The following is a 20,451-nucleotide window of genomic DNA, read 5'->3' as shown; positions in this document are numbered from 1 at the left end:
TACAGCACTCGCGCGGTTCCGTGCAAGCGAATTCAGCGGCTCTCTGTCGATGGCTAAGACTGGGAGAGTCGTTCAGGAAGCGCGCGGCGTTATTCTCGCGATAACATATCTTACGTTATTGCGAACGGCTACCTGATATAATTCTTTCAACGGCAGCTGCCGCAGCCGCAGTTGCTGCTGCATTACACGAAGGCTCGAATTTCGAATTTGAATTATTGTAACAACGGCTTTCAGCGCGGCCTACGCCGGCGTGCGCGTCTCCGTATAAATATTCAAACGCTTTCGTATCGCTCGCGAGCACGATTTACCGGCGCGAGACGTTAATGAAACCGCACACGCTACGCATACCTCGATAAATTTGCATAGTAGTGGCGCGCATATTTAGTCGGATGGCGGTTTTAGTTTAAGCCGGGGATCAGGGAGGTTCGATCGACGTCGCAAACGAGCTTGCATCTCGCCTGCTTCGTCGAAAAACGCATTCGCCGGCTGATCGCGTTCTCGTAAGGCTTGCAAATGCAATGTCGGAGGTATCCCCCATATGTCCGCGTTGTCTAACGGTGGAAAAACGCGCGCGACGCAATAATCGGCCACGTCGATTGCACGCTATAAAAAAGAAAGATCCATCAAAGCGGCTCGAGCTTAACTTCAAAATTATATGCATGGCGAACTAATTACCGCGATTATTTCAGCGAAGCTTTTGTTTCTTCTTTTAATTTTCCGTTTATGCAAAATAAGTTCAGAATTCGGTTTGATATAAGGTAAACTCGAAATTGACCCGACACATTATTGTACTAAAAAAAAAATACTGAAAAATTTATTTCATAATTCCAAAAATACTTGAAAATTTATTTGTCTGTTTTCGTGAAGTAAAGTTTATTTCTGTAAAATAAAGCTTATTTCTGTGAAATATAACTTATTTCTTTGTAAGATAAATTTTTATTCCATGAATAAATTTTGGAGCATTTTTTTCTCAGCATAGTCGTGTCGCAAAATTCGTGGAAGTCTGAGACTTTTGTTTGATTTTTGGATTTTTATTGCCGAATTTTGTGTGTGTGTGCATATTAGACGCGAGGCGGTTTAAAAGTGACGTATGACGTTTAACTTATCCTTCGCGTCATGCCGACGTGTCGGTGAACGTTCATGCTTGATTAAGATTTATTTTCTCCGTCGATCCGTCTCTTTTCGTCGCGCGAATGCAGCAAAAATTCCCGGAACCAGCGCGGCGTGAAACTTAATTACATTAATTGTACGTTGTCGATGTCGAGGGGATCGATGAAATGGCAGGAAAGCGCTCGCAGTGTAGGATTCGCGTCGCGTTCTCGACGAAAGAATCGTGTGTCTCTGCTAATTATTTCACGGTCGATGCGGGTACCTATTGCAGACAAGTTCGATTCCCAGCGGCACTAATTTTGTCGGCGAGCATGCACCGCAGCGAGTTTATGCAACGGCTGCGCTATAAGCGTATCCTCTCGCTGCTATCGTTAACATGTGCCGCGGGGAGAAAAAGGCGACTAAATGCGCCCTTGCTCGCGTGAGCGGCGGAACTTACATTCTAAATCCAACCTTAATTGGATTATGCAATTGTGCGGCGGAAACGGCCGGGCGCCGATGCATGACCGGCCTAATGAAATCGAGGAAACTCTATCGACGCCCGAGGACGCTCTTAAGCGCCCACCTTCGGCACTAACGATCGCGTGAACATCGGCGACACACCGACGCGTGCCTGAATACTCCGTCGTTACGCGTCGCGAGCGAGTTTTTCCTTGGCGTATGAAAACGCCTTCTAACGAGCGTGTATCGACCAGGTGAAAAAGAAGCTCCCCGACTTGAATCTATCGTCTCCACTATGAAAGCGGACGGGACGCGCGACGTAGGTCTAAACAGGGGCGCATCGAAGAAATTGTTATTGGACAAAAGTAGTTTTCGTTCTTTTTGCAAAGTAACTTTATATATATCTGTAACTTGTGTGACCCTCATTTATCCCGACATTAGATGCAATTAGCATTTCGTGAGAAAGGGAGGAAAGAATTGCAGGGGTACAATATTTTTTTAGTTTTTATGAGAGTACATAGACTTTTTAGTATTTAGATCACAGACTTATGCAGAAACGATATTCGCAATCTATATAACAATATAATTAACAGTGAACCCATAAGTTACAAGTTATATTAAATCATAAGTAATTCTTTCGCGACACACAATACTCTAGATTCTATCTTTTTCTGTACACACTTATTCCTTTATCTTTCATCTTTCTATTCCATCTCTTCACTGTTTTCCTTATTTCTTTTTTATCCTTTTTCCCCTAATTTTCTTCCATATCTTGTTAGTTCTATTACCCCATTCTATATTTTACTTTATGAAGTGATTCTTCTGCCTTTTTCTTCATTTCCTATATGTTTCTTTCAGCATATATCACTAAGAAAGAGTTTTTTATATCCTATAATCTCTTCCTCTCTGCACTTCATCTTTCTTACTTGCACAGCACCTGTGCCACCAGTGTCATCTTTCTTCCGTATATCTTTACTATTCGCCCATGCATATAAATTATAGTAACCATAGTACTCTGAAAATGGTATACTGAAAGTGGTCTTCTTTGCCGCGCGCGCGCAAATACGTATTTGAGCAATAATCTAAGTGATGTATAGCATGATCAAATTCTACATAGATCTCTCAATTATCGCAAAATTTACCAAAAAATAAAAAACTCAAGAAGAAATGCTATAAATTAAGAATTAATATTGGCTTCTATATGATGGAATAAACAAGGATTACAAGTTACAGACGTATGTAAAGTCATTTTGCAACATATTAGGGATAGAAAAATCATATAATTTCATAACCGGATGATTATGTTAACCACAAAATTAGATTAACCACAAGATTGTGTCTTCAGTTCTAATCTTAATTTATATGGCAATTCCACTTCTCTTAATTAACTGAATCGTCCCGATCTTTCGGAAACTTGGTGATTCTTCCGGCAAGTCAGTCCGCCCCTGGGCCGTAATCGCGAACGCGGGAAGGACGAACGATAATGTCCTGGCGACATACACTGGACGCGTTTCAGATCCTGTTCGCGTTGTACGGGCTCGTGCGAATGGATGTTCCTTTCGGCGTGACAGAAAACGCCTTCGAGCTATGCACCGCGCGCGCTAGTCGCAGACCCGATCGACTTGTGCTGGGGATTGTAAGTTATAATAACTGCCGGTGTTACTAGATTAGATTCCGGAGTGCGGTCGACGCGACTGCATAAATCAAGGCTATATACGCAGGGATACGCAGGGGCTACGCGAGAACTAACGAAAAATACGTCATAATGAACGTCGCCTGAGGATATCGCCGTGCTCGAATGTGAACGGCGTGACGCAAAATTTCAAACTGTCAAACAGTGAAATATCTTTTTCCGTCATTATCGTTCTTCACAGTTGCACGATGTTCGCCCGACTTGGAATTTCGAATTTTTAGTTGTATTTTTACGTGCGCTGTATGTTGCATGTTTGCATGTTTATTTTTGTTCTCATGTACGGCACAATTGCCTCTAAAAGTACTCAATTCTTGACAAAATTTTTATGTTAGCAAAATTTCTATCTTGACAATATTTTCATGTTATGTTGTATCAAATGATATGCACTATATAGAGGTATTAAAGATTTTTTTGTAATTTTTGCTACAATATTTCCTCCATGCATCTGTTTCCGAAAGAATTTGGCGTTTTTAAAATCGACATAACGTCACCAAGTGTGATTTAAGCGTCGTCATCGTGTACCACACGAAAGGATAGCGATAATTAATTTACAACACATTTTCATACACAGTATCCCATTACACGCTTCATTCTTGACGTATCATATATCATATATTTATAAACGTATATCCGATGCACGTATTCGCACTTTTACCTCAAACGGTAATTAAAAGGATTCTTTTTTCTCACGTTTTGTTCATTATTCGTCTCATCATTACGATTGATATCGAGGACGCGAGCAACTTTGTCTTCGCTATCTGATCCGATGCTTTATTGTGTCGCGATCCGCGGCCGGCTCTTTGCACCATTATAGTTCGTTATCATTACGGCGGCGAAACGCCGTGTCACGGCATTATCGCAACGAAGCGGCCTTATTAGTACGCGGCTGAGATACGTCAACGTTTTTATTACTCCTGATCGCGGGGTGGGCGTCCTCGTAAAATACCAATCGCCCAATAAACGGGATTGCTATATGATCGGACTATAAAAAGGAGCGCTGTAGTTTGTTAAATTAGCCTTAACGAGCATCTAAATCATATATGTTTCCGACACGACCCGTCCTTATCGATTGAACCTCGTAATCGACGGATCGTTTGGAATTCAGTTTATAACATATCTAGTTAGAGTGTGTAGTTAAAATTATACATAAAAAAAATAGAACTATATAAAAGTCACGATATCTAAAAAAGTTTGAACTAAATAAAAAAATCTCAAAGTTATGATCAAATAACGTTTCTTAAAGTTTTAAGTTTTCATTCCGTAATTCTCATTAAGAGAAGATCGCGTCCTTCTGTAAGATGTGTTGTTGAATAGAAAAAAGAAGAAAAGAAACTTAAATCTGGTTTATAAGACTCTTTAAGATTTGAAGGACGAGAATATTTATTTGAAGATCACAAAGCTTCAGACTGAAGTTTCTACTCTAAGAGGCGAACTGCCGCACACGGATACTTTCATCGGTTTAATGTTTGCGACTACCGCGAGTCCAGTGGCCTCTGCTAATACGCAAGACATTCTCAGACGGCGTCGTCGCGAATTAATATAGCCTCGACGGCACGGTGCATCGGAGATTATAATTGCCCTCGGAATAATAAGAATATCCCGTAGGAATTAGATTCGTGCAGGATGGTCGCAGAGAGAGAGAGAGAGAGAGAGAGAGAGAGAGAGAGAGAGAGAGAGAGAGACGCGCGCGCTAAAGATATTTCTAATAAATTCAATCTACCCTCGCGCGACGCGGCACATTGTGTTTCCTACCAAAAAAGTTAATTGCTTCTGTCGCTGTTTCAAGTTCTACGCGGTGGTGTGACGCGGACATACGAAGGAAATTTGAACGGAATGTACAGATTGCACCTCGAGAGACATTCTGATGTCTACTGTTATCAAGGATCGTAGAAAGTATTTTTCTCGGAGAAAGTGTATATTCACTTTTTCGTGAGATATGCAATTCCTGGATTTGTATTAATAGATTTGAAACTTGTCTTAAGCGAGATACTCAAATCTGAACTTAGAATTAGATTTGAAATTTTTTTTACTTGAATCATACAACGCGATGTTGTTTTTGTAATCGTGTGATTCAGTTGAAAAACGCACATCTAATTCTAAATATTAATAATCATTATTTGTCTTAAATGAAAGATATTAGATTTAATGAGATATTTAGACTTGGATTTAGAGTTGGATGACAGTTTTTCGGTTGAATCATGCAACTACATATATAGGATGTCTTACAATTTATAACACACCCGTTATATGCTTGTAATTAATTAAAATTAATTAAAGAAGATTGGTAAATGATCACGCGCGATACGGCAGATAAATTGTGACGGCGATACCTGCCGTCGTATGCTTGTAAATTAGATCAAACTGAACAAAAGGGTCTTCTACCATTTTGTAAATGATCACGTAGATTTTTAGTTATTAATTAAAGAAGATCGCTACATTATCGCGCACAATCATGCTTCATACATTATGTAATATATGTAACGTTACATTTGCAATTGTGATTCAGTTGAAAAATTCGGGTCTAACTCTAAATTAAAATCTATTTCATAAGAAATACTTGGTTTGAGAATATATCTATAGCAATATTCATGAGACATTTTTTATGCGCTTCCGTGTAACTTATCTAGAAAACCTTTAATTAGCTTTGACGTAAATATTTTCTTAATTGTGTTCTCTCGTATCTACTCTAACATCATAGATCTCGTTAAAGGTGACAGTTCTACGATACGGGTGGTATAAAAAGTTTCTACGAATGACGTTATGCCGCGATCGTTTTCCTCAGTTTTTATTCTCCGAATAGCTTTTCCACCTGCTTCGTTACATGTAGACCAGCTAATGATTGTATCTATAACGTATGCGCGTGTCGAACATGATTTTAATGGCACTCGACATTTCGAAGAGATGCTCGAGGAAAATTCCGACACGCCACGGTCTCTCATTAAACGGCGACTCATTAAAATGTTTGATGTTCCCTTTTTCAACATTATCAAGAATTCTCGCTATTTATTTCAATTGTAGCTTCATTGCTTCTGAATCAGCGATATCTACTTACACTGAAAAAAAATACTTACAAAATTTACGTTTCTAGGATATAAAGTTTATCTCTGTGAAATAAAGTTTGTTTCTGTAAAATGAATTTTATTTCTTTAAACTTTATGTCCCGCAAATAAATTTTCCAGTATCCTTTTTTTAGTGCAGTCTCCTCACATCGGCATTCCTCAGATTCTGCACGAAAAAAAAGGTTTGGTTGAATTAACCAAATATCTGGTCGAATATGAACGACCCAGAAATTCCAATTGATGTAACCCGAATTCTGTTTAAGTTAAGAAGATTTTTGGTTGACTTAAACAGAATTCGGGTTACTTCAATCGGAATTTCTGGATCGTCCATATTCGACCAGATGTTTAGTTAATTCAACCAAATTTTTTTTTTCCGTGTGTAAGAGATCTTGTCCGAAGTGGCTTTATTTTCAAACATTATCGATAAAATCATTAAATATAGATCACTCGTGTACGTTAAAATTCGCATTCGCTCACGGAAAGAAAAGATTTGCTAATATATGGACAACTAAAAATATTAATATTAATAGAAGCAAATGTTCTTACTTTCATAGCAAAATTATTTAGCTATCACAACTAAATAACTTTGCTATGAAAGCGAGAAAATTTGCTCCTGCAGTTAATATTTTTAGTTGTCCATTAACAAATTTTTTTTCCGTGCTTAATTACCGTGCGAAATATCCCGATTTTTGTTGGTCGCGCTCTCGTCTTGACCTGGGCAGGACTTCATTTACGCAATCGTCCACGTACCATGATCTGGCTTCTTTCGTGACAACGAACACGTTCTAGCCATCAGGCCTTGTAGCTCCGGACATTGAGCGATGCCACCGAGACGAGCGATTGTGTTCGCGAATATTTGACTAAGACGAGAATCGGGCTAAACTTAGGCCGCGAGTCGCACGCGAGAGATCAACCAGGTTAAGGCGGGTGCTCGACCCTTTGGCTCTTTAACGCCTTGCGTATCGCGACGAAAACGGCCGATCGATGAAATATTTCAACTGAATTTTAACGTCTCACTTGATGGGACGGCAATATCGACGTTGTGTCATCTCGATTTCTCGAAACATGTACTTAATTACTAAAGTTATGTATATACTTTTTTTTTAAAGAAAAAAGGAAAGATTTTATTAGCTCTCGTAGATAAACGAAGTAGTTTTTTATTTAAATATTAATGATGCAATTGTTATTTTCTTTTCCTTTTTGAGTGGCAAAACAGAATCGATTAATTTCGCTGAGAAACTACGCGTCTAATTGCCCACAGATGAATGAACTTGACGATTTGCGACGATATGCTACACATCGCGCGCGTTTCATCCCTTCTCAGTAAATTCACTTTGTCGTCACTGCCAGTATTTCTGGATTGAGCTCAGCAGGGTTAGGGTAGCTTAAGCGTGATTAAGCGAGCGGCTTGAAAGCGGGATTAGCCCTTTGAATCGGTCGCGAAGTTAGAACTTATACCTTCACTTTCACCATAGTTGTCATCGTGCGTATCGTAAATTCTATCGCGCTACACATATTTACATATCCGCACCTTTGCGTATGGGTTGACATTTTTTGGGGTCGACTCTTTTCTGGAATTCGAACGATTTCAAAACTTTTTACTGATTCAGAAATACCTTTCTTAAGCTAGTAGCATTTAATCAGCAAAATTAAATAGAACCTATTGAATTATTTGATATTCATTTTGTGCTAATTTGTATCACTAAAAATAAATTTGTATTCCGCGATATTTCGAAAAAAATCATGACTTTGTTAACTTAATATTAAGTTAGCAGAACATAAAGAAAAGAAAAGGAAAAGCCGAAATGTGAAGGATTGTATTTGCATACAATCTCGCTGAAGCAATTCACTAAACTCAGCCTTGTTAAGCTCAAGAGTAACATATCTTTGGATACAAATATTAAAATAGGTTTCGTACAAACCTATTTTACCTAAATCCAAATCTAGTATGCGAGTTCAATCCTTTGCATTTCTGTTTTTGTTTTCTTTTTTCTTTTTTTTATATTTTCCTACCAGTTTAATATTATATTAAAATCATAGTTTTTTTTCTAAATGCTTGAAATACAAAATTATTAAGTAGTATAAATTAGTAACAAAAATGGGGATGCTAAATAATCCAATACGTCCAGTTCGATTTTGCTGATTTAGTCCTGGTTTGACAAAGGTTACAGAAATGTCTCATTTTTAGCTACAAATTTTGGAATCATTTTATAGACGATGTTTCTTCAGGGAAGATTTATTTATACTTTCAATCTCTCTTTATAATTCTGTGTAACTACGTTTTAAATCGAAACCACGTTGAGATAAATTTAACTTAAAATTGCAGTTCGCTTGTAAGCGAAGCTCGTTTTTATAAGCGAATTATATATTCATATCTTACTCATGGAGTTCATTTGTAGCTTCCTGCAACTAATCACAATCTACAATTCTGAAGAAAACTGTACTAGCAACAATCTAATTACTTTTGCCTCGTAAAAGAACGCGGATGTAATACTGAAGGATTCATTGTCAGTTTTTCCGTGTTTACTTTTTTGTTTTAAGATATATAAAGTTGTAGGAATGTTATGGATAGGGAAAGGATGCTCTCTTGAAAATTTATTTATGGAGGACAAAAGTTTATTCCATAGAAATAAATTTTATATCCTGCAAATAAATCTTCGAGTATTTTGCCCTCAGTGTAGATTTTGCCGTGTAAAAGAGTGCTTGACAAATAACGGTTAAGTGAGCCTCTCCAGCGATCCGACGCGTCACATCCGCGGCGCGGAATTGCATCGAAGGCCAGGCGTAATGAAGCTAACGACGGCGGCACGGTGGTCCACCGATAGCGCGGTATCGATTATCGATCTCGATCGTCGCCGTGTATCCGTGTCCGCGAAAGGTGCAGAGAAGGGCGCCGGTGAGTCGAGGAGGATGAGGTGGGAGAGGGAGAACGTATTGCCGCCACGTAACGGCTGAGGCGGACCATTAACTATTAAGCGCACAGATATGCATATGAGACGACCGTGCGTGGGCTCGCTCCAATCGGCGGCCACGACGCTGTATATTGCCGAGATAATATCCCGATCTGATTGGACGGTTATAAACGGAGTATCGCCGCGCAGGTTTAACGCCGTGACGCCGCGTGCAGTCGATAACATTTCAACGTGCCGAAGCAATATGCGATATGAAGTAAGATGACCGTCTTTACCGGGACAGTCCCGGTTTTTCACCCTTTGTCATGCATTTTTCCGAACGCCGATCCAGGGCGCCGATTTGTTCCGGATTTCGGCCAAACTGTCTTGGTTTATCTCAGTTCAAGGGTTTTTTCAAATATTTCGGATAAAAAAAATTTCCTTTTCAAGAAAATTTACAGCTACTTATTTCCACTGACCGTCAGTGAGTGAAATCATTGAGAAATAAGATTAGGGAATAAAGTGGGAGTGTTTTCACTGAAAATCAGTGTATATTCACTGATCATCAGCGAATTAATCCTTTTATTGATTCAATGAGAAATATTTTTATTGATTTACTTTAAGAGAGCAGAATTTAGGTAGGGATTCATTCATTTCGATGGAGTTCTTCGTCGAAATCTTATTCTTTTATTGGAAACAACGACATGTATACACGGAAAAAATATCTGTTTTATTTCTATACGAAAGAAACAATTAGTGTAATTGAATTCATTTGGAGAGAAAACCAAACGAAAATTCGGTTGTAAGAAAGTGGCAGCTTTTTGTTTCGCTAATTGCTCTCAATTATCTCAACCGAGTTTTAGTTCAGACGAATATTTTCCTAGTAACTGAGACATTGCGTCTGCTCCCCATTCAGTTACACGAGCTGAAATTCTTCTTCCATGTAGAAATAAACTATAGTTAAGAATGTATATCGCGCGAGAAAATATGGTTTCTCCTGATGTAACGTCTCATGTTAAATCGATAAGGTGATACTGCAAATTTCACGAGGGAATAAAAACTTATTAGCGATACGAGAAAGACGACTGTCTGCGCAGACGTTGAGATCACTTCCGCGAGGAAATCCGGTACCGTCGCCTGCCGGGTACCAAACCGGAAAGCACATCGGCGGCCACCTGCATGCTACGCGGAAACGCATTCAATTTTCACGACAAATATATTCGCGCGGAGATGTCTACACTGAATAAATATGCTAAGAGCTTGATTCCGCCCGCGGAGAATGAAGACGTTCCCTCTTACACTTTCTCTCTCTTTCTCCTTTTCTCCTCCTCGACGTCCTCGTGGAGGATACGAGGACGACGCATCTGCCGCGTACCTGCGCGATCGATTTTCGGCCGCGAGTGCATTTACCTCGCAAAACAGGCCGGCGTCGTACAAAGAGCGGACCGAGGGTGAAAAGGAAGAGATCGTTTGTTCCTTCGAAACGGGAGCATCGCAGGTTGCTCGATCAGCGGATCTGTCCGCGCATAATAATGAATCTTCTTTCCCCTCCTCCTCCTCATCCTCCCCGTGTAACGGAAAGAAGACTCTCGGATTCTCGCTCGATGCAATAATGAAAGCGTGCCCATTACTATTTTATCATCGCGCACACATGTCCCGGGAATGCTCAGCTCACCATTGTGTATTACCGGTCATCAAACGCGATTTACCGCGATTAACGCACAAAGGGGCATGCCTCCTCAAATATTTTATAGCAAATATTTGATTGCAATCCGTGTGCACGCAGCGCAATCGTCGTGCGAAATGCAGAACCGGAGATAACCGGAGCTCCCCTCGTCTCTTTTCCTTTCGAGGTGAACCAACGCGCGCCGAATCCGCGAAACGCTGTAAATGCCGTTTGCGATCCGTTAGGCGAAATTTTATTTCGCCCGCTCTCCGCCGCCGGGACGTTTCCTTATCGCGGCCGTCGCCGTTTCCGCTTATCCGCGGGTTATCGAAGGTTCAACGATAATTACCGATGGCTATCTCCATCCCCGGACACGCTCTCGCGAGTGCGAGATCGAGATCCAGTTTAAACACGGTATCCATCTCGCGCGTCGTGGCCGCGGCGTGGATCGATACCATGTTCGACGCTGCGTTTCAGCCAATTAATCAGAGTCCGCGGCCGCGGATAGCGCCGTGGCGCGTAACCGGCGAAATGTATTCGGATCGAGACGAGAAACACGAGAAACGACCAAGGTAAAGAGAGAGGGAGGGAGAAAGAGAGAGAGAAAGCTGACATTAGCGACAATCATCGATAACCGTCCGCGATCGGCGGCCGTTAACTCAAACTAGTTCCGCGGCGGACTTTTTCATCGCGGACCAATATCTCCGTCGGGCGAGATCGTTGCGTTAGCTCGGCGATTACCATATTCACGAGACAATGTTGCGAGAGGCGTAACCGCGAGACCGATCGCCGGCCGCTGAAAATTAAATCAGATTCCTAGGCGTCCCCCGGTATCTTATCCAGTTGTGTGCGCGTTTCGAACACACCTAGGCTTTATCTCGCCTACTCGTTTCTGCCATCCCGCGTGCCTCCTTCTCGTTAGCGCGCGCGGCTATTCCGCGGTTATAAATTTGATTGGCACGGGCTTATACCGGGCTTGTACCGGGTGCCGCGGCTATTCCGATATGTCCGCACTGATATTTGGAACAGCTGCATTCCTATTAATCGAAGCCAAATCCGTGAGACGTGTGTGAGCGCGAGTATGTATGCGCAGGAGTTTCCCTGTGCGGCTACGAGCCTCAAAATGGATATTTCTCAAAGTCGTCACGGACGACTTGAGAAAGAAACAACGGAGAGGATAACTCCTTTGAAAGAGGAGACACTCGGAAGGTACACGGATTGGTATAATCTCCTTGTTACACACGATGTTAGACGTTCTGGAACTCGCTATAAGAAATCTATGCTGCGCTCAAGGATAATATAATTTTATGTGTTGAGACTTTTATATGCTGATCCGTACACAGAAAAGTTCGCCCATAAAAATATAATCTTATCCTTAGCGGGATCCTCTTATATATATAGCCTCTTATATATAGCCTCAGAAAGATTCTTCTAAGGCCAAATGAAAATATTTTAAGCACAATATTGTAAAAATTTTTTAAGTTATGTATAAATTATATATAATTAAATTAAATTATATTATATTATAGTTCAATTATATAATTAAATTAAAATCATATAAAAATTCTAAAAATTCTACAAATTTGACGAATTTTATCTTTTGTTTACGTATAATCATTATTTTTAATAAAAATTTCTTTCAGTAAGAGAATATTCTCTCTGCTCTTCACGTAAAAATATTACTCTTGATTAAAAAAGGAACGATTTAGAATAATATCCAAAGTAGATCTCCGACTAATAGTCCACTTTGTTAGAAGAGGAGTACTTTTTTCCATAAGTTCTTTCTTAGAATATATCGTAGAATATTCTCTTAAATTATATGAAATGGTATCTTGCGATTAGAGTTCTTTTTTTATTAAAATATTTTTCTTTGTGGTTTAAGAAGAATCTTCCTGAAGTTATATACGAGAGGATTCTGCTAAGATAAAATTATGTTTTTCTAGTATTGTCCGTAATTATAGAGTGAGTTTGTGAACTCATCTGTCTTGTCCAATGAGCGAATTCTTCCGTAGAAAAACGAATTTTTCCATCGAACAAAAAGAAAAGTTTATAAAATCAAAAAGCTTGCCCGAAAATTACAGGCCACCTTTTTGTCTATGACTGTATACGAGTAATTATAATTTTTTGGCAAACGTGGAATTTGAATAGTTATATCTTCCTAACAAGATATCTTAAGATCATCCTAGATATCCTAGACATGTTTAGAATATCTTTGAATACTTCCTAGATGTCATTTATGATTCTAGGAAAATTTATGTTATTTAGACTGTTATCAATCTTTCTCTCTTTCTCGCTATTAATATTACGACTATTATGTTATTAATATCGTGAATATATTATTTTGGAGATTACACGAAAAATGCACATATACACAATGTAGAAAAACTATATGATTGGTCCACATATAGATCTGGTTGTGCCAACCAGATTTAATAGCAAAATAGGGAACAACTAATTATGTAGTTACTGCTAAAAAATAATTGCTGAGTTATAATGATATCTGTTTTTTCAACCAGAGTGTATCTGTGGTAAATATTACTACCGATGTCTGATCGCCAGATCACTTGCAACTACATTGATATTAATTGATACGTTAAAAAGTGCCTGAGTCATATCAACCATATATCTTGTCAACACACAAAGATAACCAGGCTGATGCAAATATGTCGCTCGCATCTAAATATTTCCAGTTACGTGCACCATACTTTTTCTTCCCACGTATACATGATAAAGACCGTATGTCCGACATATCTGTGGAAGGACATTCTATAATCGTCAGGAAACATGCTCGCGAAGATATCATATCTCAATTTCGCGGAGGAATCCTGCGTAATAGCGGCATAAATTGCGCGCTGGGTGTTACTCGAGAACCGTAAGAAAAGAGTTAACGATAGAACGCGGACGTTCTCTAATCTCCCCGGGAAACAGTCTCTCCTCGCTAACGCTAGGGTTAACGATCGGTACGTTACTCGAGAGTCACGGTGTATTAAGCGGGACACGTGGATCCTCAAGTCATCCCGCAGGAAGATACCCTACGCGCCGGCAGCGGGAGATAGCCTAACCTAACCGAAATTCCGGCTCCTGGACAGGCTTAGGGGGCATAATAAGGAGCGTTATGAAAGGAAGGAAGGCACGGGACAAGATCCTCTCTCGCACGTTGAATTCGAATCTGAGCCGTTGCCGAGCACCTTGAGCACACACGCGACGCGATTCAAAGCGACTCAGCTGTTTGGCCCCTCCGCTCGCCCCTCGGCTTCGACTCTCCTCCTTCTTTTTTCTTCTTCTCCTTTTTATTTCTCTTTTTACGTGCCCGTCTCGCCACGGGCAAGACCGAACTTTCAGTTTTGGCACGCGTCCTTTGACGACAAAAAACGTTGGAGCCGTTGGATGTCTACCTTTCGGCGCGAGACATTACGCGTTTCGCGTGGGGAAATCGAATAATTTGATTGCGGCGCTACGACTATAGGTGTATTCATCAACGGGAGCGTGAAATGTTGCCTTTTATCCTCGTCCCGACTAGCTGAGTAGTATGAAATATTAAGAAACGACAGCTTCTCAAATTGACGCAATCTGAGCGCCTTTCGGAATTTATAAGAAGACTTGTTTGTGAGAATTGATTGTAACGACATTTAATTTCGCGGGATGTGCGATGAGTAACTGACGAAGGTAGCTAATGAAGAAAGTGTCCTCGAATGCTCGTAAGAAAAGAAACATCAAGACAAGAAAAGCGAAAGTGTGTTGTTTACGAATCAACTTAGCAAGTACTTTCGTCACATTAACGCGTTAAATGACGATGGTTGGCCCCAAAAGGTAGACATTAAACGCTTTTTCCGAGGATAGAGGAATACTTTCGCGTGATCAATAGAACGTGCAACCTACAGAGAATTGGGATACGATCGATCGGGGTTGTGTCAGCGAGTTTCGAGTGCGCGGCCGATTCGCGCGCGCGCGCGCGCGTCACCCTATTTTTCTCCCGCGGCAGGTACATAGAACGTACGTTACGCAAGAGAGCCGGTAACGTATCCGAGTCCTCTACCTGAAAGCTTTCAGAGGGAGGGAAAGAAGGAGAAGAAAAAAAAAGGGAGACGAGAGAGACGGGCGATGGCATGGGGATGGCACGCGCCAACATAAGCGGCAAGGAGCGGCGGCCCCGATCGGCTGCAGCTGCGCTCTCGGCTTCTCCGCTCTTGGCAGCCAAGCGGCCCTTAGAGCTTGGCTCCCAGCCGATCTTGACCCGATCGTATCGAACGCGCCGCGGCCGACCCGCTGTCATCCGAAAACGAATAACAACGCCCGCGTCTCCCCGGAGGCCTCTGCTATTCTCGAAAGGGCGACAAGTTGACTTTACATTCGTGATTTATATCGTGCCGTATCGCGCCTCGTCGTCTATAAACGGACGGTTACAGCGAGCACTGGCGAGAAGTGCTCCTCCTCGAGTGAGACAGTGAAACGGAATTATTATCGCGTTACTTTCTCCATGCTACTCGGTCCGCATATTATTGCCTCGCAAGAAGTTACCTGAGTGCGATGATTTTATCTGCAAAGCTGCGACAGGTGATACATTGAGAGAGAAATATCTAAAAATTAGTAAATATTTATTTGATTTTTGATCACTAACTTTAATTGAATCTGAATCCTTTTACTTCAATAGAATAAATAATTGCTTTTATGAAAAACTAAGATTCTCTTAAGGTCTCTAGAAAAAATATATTTTCTTATCTGAAAAATATTCTATATTAGTGTAAGCAAATATTTTGTGTCAGTGCGCACTCATCAAATAAATATTTACCATTTTTTAAATACTTTTTTCTCTCACTGTATGAGAGTGACAAGTGTTAGGTGTATTGAGTCGAGCAATTATTCATAAAATATCAGTTTCTCTTCTCTTGACAGTCTCGAATGCCAATTCCCATATATATACAGAAAAGTATTTCTGAAAAATAGAAAAGATTTATTTGATGAATACCATTACACGATCAGCTCTGTGTAAATGTTAATGCAATTCGTACATTGATTTGGTTCTTTTCACGCATCTGTCACTTTACAACTGTACCGTCGATTGCGTTACAACGGTATTATTATTCATCACCCCGCATAAAACGCGACGTAAATCGTCTTCGACGAGGATATATTTCAGCTAAACGACGTTCTCGATTCTGCTCCCTGCTGCTCGTCCCGTCGATGTCCTCACTGGTTAGACACGTGCATCTGACAGAGGCCTATCGTTAGCACCTATCGTAGCCCGTATAAAAAGCGCGGGGCCACCCTCGCGCCGTGTTTAGACACGGTCGCTATTCGCTTGATAAACGGCCGGTGGGCGGCTGGTCAAGCGGTCAGTACACAACGCGTTGTCGTTTGTCGTTGCATTGTGCTAACTGCGCGTGGAAACACGACGTACACGATTAGCCACCCTCGTAAACCCCGGCGGTTAGGAGGGCTGGCCGCTACCTTCGAGGCCTCGCGCGTATATTACGACGAGGGGACGACGACGGCGACGACGATGACGACTACCAGCTGGCGCTACAACGAGGCGTCCTCCTCGCAGGATTTTCGTCCCCATTGTCCTCGTAAACGCCTCGCACCGACGTCCGTCCGATCGTCACATGCCGCTTCAGGCGGATGTAGGCGCTTAACTTCGATTTTTTCCTCTTCTTTTTTTTTATTTTATCAATGCCGCACTCTTCTCCCTAGGGAGTCTTTTCTTTCTCGCCTTTGAGCCGGTAATCATAGTTCCTCACAGCTCGGCAATTACAAAAGAAACATAACACATGACGTTGGCTATGTTTAGCTATGGATCAGTCGCGGAAGTTCGTCTTCAAGTCTTTGGCTGGAGAAAGGCTGGAGACGACGAAATTGTGTTGTATTAGGTTGGCACGGAAGATTTGTCGTTTTTTTATTAAATAGTCGTAGAAGTTTGAGCATCTCTCTTAAGAGAAGAACGGCAAGACTTCGTTAGATGTCTCAAAAGATATTGTGTCAATGCTATTCCTTTAATCTATAAAAGGGATTAATTCTTCGAAACCGGATGATTTAATTTTATATTTTATTTGACAAGTTCGACAAACTTTTTATGTAAACTTAATAGAATGTAGGGTAATTTTTGGATAATCGTGCACCTTTATTTAATTCTTTATTCAATGATCGTACTATGTTTGTGCGTGTTAGGCATTAATCTATTTTTTCTCTTCGGCTAAAATAATCGGCAAATCAATCAGGAAAATTAATCGTTACATATAAAATGTCGTTTAATAAAATCATTTATTAATAAAACTTTGATGTGTGATTGTATACTGATTAATAATCAATTTCGTCAAAATTATTTTGTGATTTTATATATGACTATTGATTTAGTCAAAGAAAGATTATTTTATTCCAGGAAAATTTTAATCAATTAATGCCCAATCGTACATTTTTATATAATACTTTTGTAATCTCAGAAACAATTATTTTAATTATTCAAGCGCTAAAATATTAACCAGTAATATAAAACCAATAATATAAAACCAATAATATAACATAAAATTGTTATTATACATAATTCGCTATTTTTAAATTTTAATAATCAGTAATTGAATAAAAAATCAGTAATGCGTACGTACATGAACGTGATTATGGAAACGTTATTATGGAGAGAACACACGTATTAAGTAATTAAATATTATAATGTAAACTATTTGGATAATATATTATAGAACAACTATAGAAAATAGAATAGACTATAGAAATATTCAATAGAAAAACTATACAATTTCCGCATGCTAACATGTATGTTGTCTGAAAGATCGCGTGACTTTCGGAACAATAACACGCGTAGGTAGGCTCCGTACTCGAGATCGTATACAGTCTTCGACGCACGGGCGAACACATCGGGTGACGTCGCGCGGTATTCCCGATTATTTTACATTTATCGACGCGTATTTCGAATTATCGTGTGAAAATTCGCGAGCGTGATTTTAGTGCTAGGAATATTGCAAGTTATTGAGATGTGCTAATATTTAAAGAGTAATTATTATATTCCATTTTTATTATATTTAAAGAAGAAACATAAAATATTGCACCTTGTATTTTATATATAAGGTTTTAATATTGTGATTCTTATTTACTTGCATTCGTTCGTTAAACCGAATTCTCGAATCTAACCTCAAATTTATTTTTTTTGTTCCAGAACTGGAAGAGAATGTGGCCAACCCTAAGTTCGATGCGTATCGGTGAGTAAAAAATAAAAAATTAAAGTAATTATTTTAATTAATTAAGCGTTAAAATACAAATCAATTAAAATAAAATTATTGCTCCTATATTTTAAGAGAAAAATGAATATAGTATTTCAAATAGAAAAAAAAATATATACATTTTTTTTTATTATCTTAAGTGTCAAAGTTGCACTTTTGAACTAATAAGACAATAAAATAAATTTGAAATAATAGTAAAAAATTATGAAATTCTTCATATCTATAAAATAATTAAAAGAATGATATTTATATAAATTTATTTGTAAAAATTAACAGAGAGTTATATTATTAAATTGTGTCATTTCATGTACAATTGGAAATGTCAATATGCGTCTTTATATTGGTTTGTATTTTAGCCACTGTGTTTTAAGCATCGCGTGCATAGAAAAGAGGACATTCTTGTTTAGAAAATATATATTGTAACAAAATTATATAAATTATATATTAACAACATATCGTTGCTTATATATGAAACTATGATTGTTTTATGTATGAAACAATGATTGTTAATTTAAATATATTAGTTTTAAGTAAGAATAGGAGAACCTGGAGCACATATAACACATTTAGGAACATCACATTCTCAAGTCAATATTTAGACTTTTCATTAATGAAACTTATTTTTTAATTGGAAGAACACAGGTTTTTCTTGGTTGGATCATATAAAATTTATTCTTGCAAGTAACTCATCCTGATAATCTCACTTGAAGATTAATATATCAGGAATAAAGATAATTTCTAAATAAGAATGTCCTTTTTTTTGCGTGCAATTTCGGCCGGTGGTTGAACACAGCGTGCAGAAAGTTCCCATGCTGGAACAGGCTTCCGTATTTCAGGACTATGCAAAATGATCGCGAACTCGTTCCCTCCGTAGTTACGTCTTTGAATATACGTTCACCTCCTCTCAATTATGCCAGACGCTATCATCGTGCGTTAGCCGTAATCGCTGCCGGTATACGTTTATCGGTTGCACAATTAAATTATCATAGCCCTTTCGAGAAAGAGAGCTTTCGCGTTGATCCAGGAAGGAATAAGCCTCAGGCGAACGCTCGGGAAACCGGGCTGAAGCCGTCGTACAACGAGATAATTTATAGAAATATCCGCTGCACGACAGGTTAATGCCGCGACAGGAATGCATTCGGTATTTCTACACGTTGCACGCGCGGCATAATGCATCTCGTTTCCTCGTCCAACGCTTTTGAAGTAACCGACCGGGCAGGGATGTTTCGCCAAGATTTGCGTCGGCGATACATACGGCAGCGCTCTTAGAGTCGAGTGCGTTAATAATTTTGAGAAGACTCTCTCGAGCAATACGGAATGTCGCGTATGACTAGAACGGAAAACGTATTTTGTGCATTAAAATCTTACCGTGCTATAAACAACCAAAAAACGATGTACCGTGCGCAAATCGGCAGAATCGCCTCAACACTTATGCTATTAGAATTACTATAATTTTCAACCATGTGCATGAACATATATAGTTGTGCATACAATTGAAAATCGTATCCGCTACGTGTTAAGCGTATACAAGCCAGTCTGCGTACCCAATAAAATTTTACACGTGTCTACGCATTTACGAAATGTCGTTGGACAATGTCTTCAACGAGATTACTTATGTACAGGATGTTGCAAAATTGAAGACATTGCGAGTTTACTTGGATAATCATACGGAGTAGAATATCCCGATAGAAACATACCGACAAAGGTTATCGTGTATTCTACGGAAAAAATATTATAGTCTTTTTCTCATGTAAAAAAATTCTTGAACATTTACTTGTGGTAAGCTTATTTTGCACAAATAAATTTTCAAGTGTTTTTTCTCTCAGTCTACTAGTGCAAACTGTCAACAAAGTCTACCTTGCTAAAGAACACAGCCAATTTCGCTAGAAATATACTAAACTTTTTAATAGCATATTTGAATTCTTAAAGTATAAGTAGCACACATGAAATGAAAGGATAATTAATTACTGCGGAATGTCGATCTGTTCCGCTGTTAAACAATTCTGTAGCAATTTTTTATATAAAATTCTATTCGTGTAGTTCTCTATCTTCTATATCTAATCAAGGCTCGAATTAGGATTCTATTTGTTCCATCTGAAATTGGCTGTAAAATGCATTGGCCGACAATTTAGTTCGCGGAAAATCCTCTTTTCCATCGCTCATGATTTCGAGACAACAGTTATTTCGAGTTTCTCGCGTGGGTATTTTTTGCTCCAGCCAACAGATTAAATCGTTCCTATTCTATTTGCAAATTTTTAAACATCCTGTATATAGATTTTTACCGGAATAGTACGTAGAGTTGTTTATCGCCACAGCGGCGCCGTAAACTCTCCCAAGTCGCGACAAAGTGGATACAGGTACG

General features: G+C 39.4%; 1 long non-coding RNA gene across 1 annotated transcript in view; it reads left to right on the top strand.

The window, feature by feature from the left end:
- LOC116848946 overlaps positions 1-20,451 on the top strand; it is a 61,314-nt gene that overhangs the window by 23,963 nt on the left and 16,900 nt on the right. Inside the window, exon 3 of the long non-coding RNA XR_004379037.1 lies at positions 18,026-18,068. This is a non-coding gene — a long non-coding RNA (uncharacterized LOC116848946). The remainder of the gene's footprint in view (positions 1-18,025; positions 18,069-20,451) is intronic.

This window comes from Odontomachus brunneus, unplaced genomic scaffold (genome assembly GCF_010583005.1).
Source record: "Odontomachus brunneus isolate Ranch 3 - 2012 unplaced genomic scaffold, Obru_v1 Obru_scaffold_102, whole genome shotgun sequence".
Lineage (NCBI taxonomy): Eukaryota > Metazoa > Arthropoda > Insecta > Hymenoptera > Formicidae > Odontomachus > Odontomachus brunneus.
Note: the sequence above shows the minus strand (reverse complement) of the source record. Positions and strands in the feature narration are given on the sequence as shown.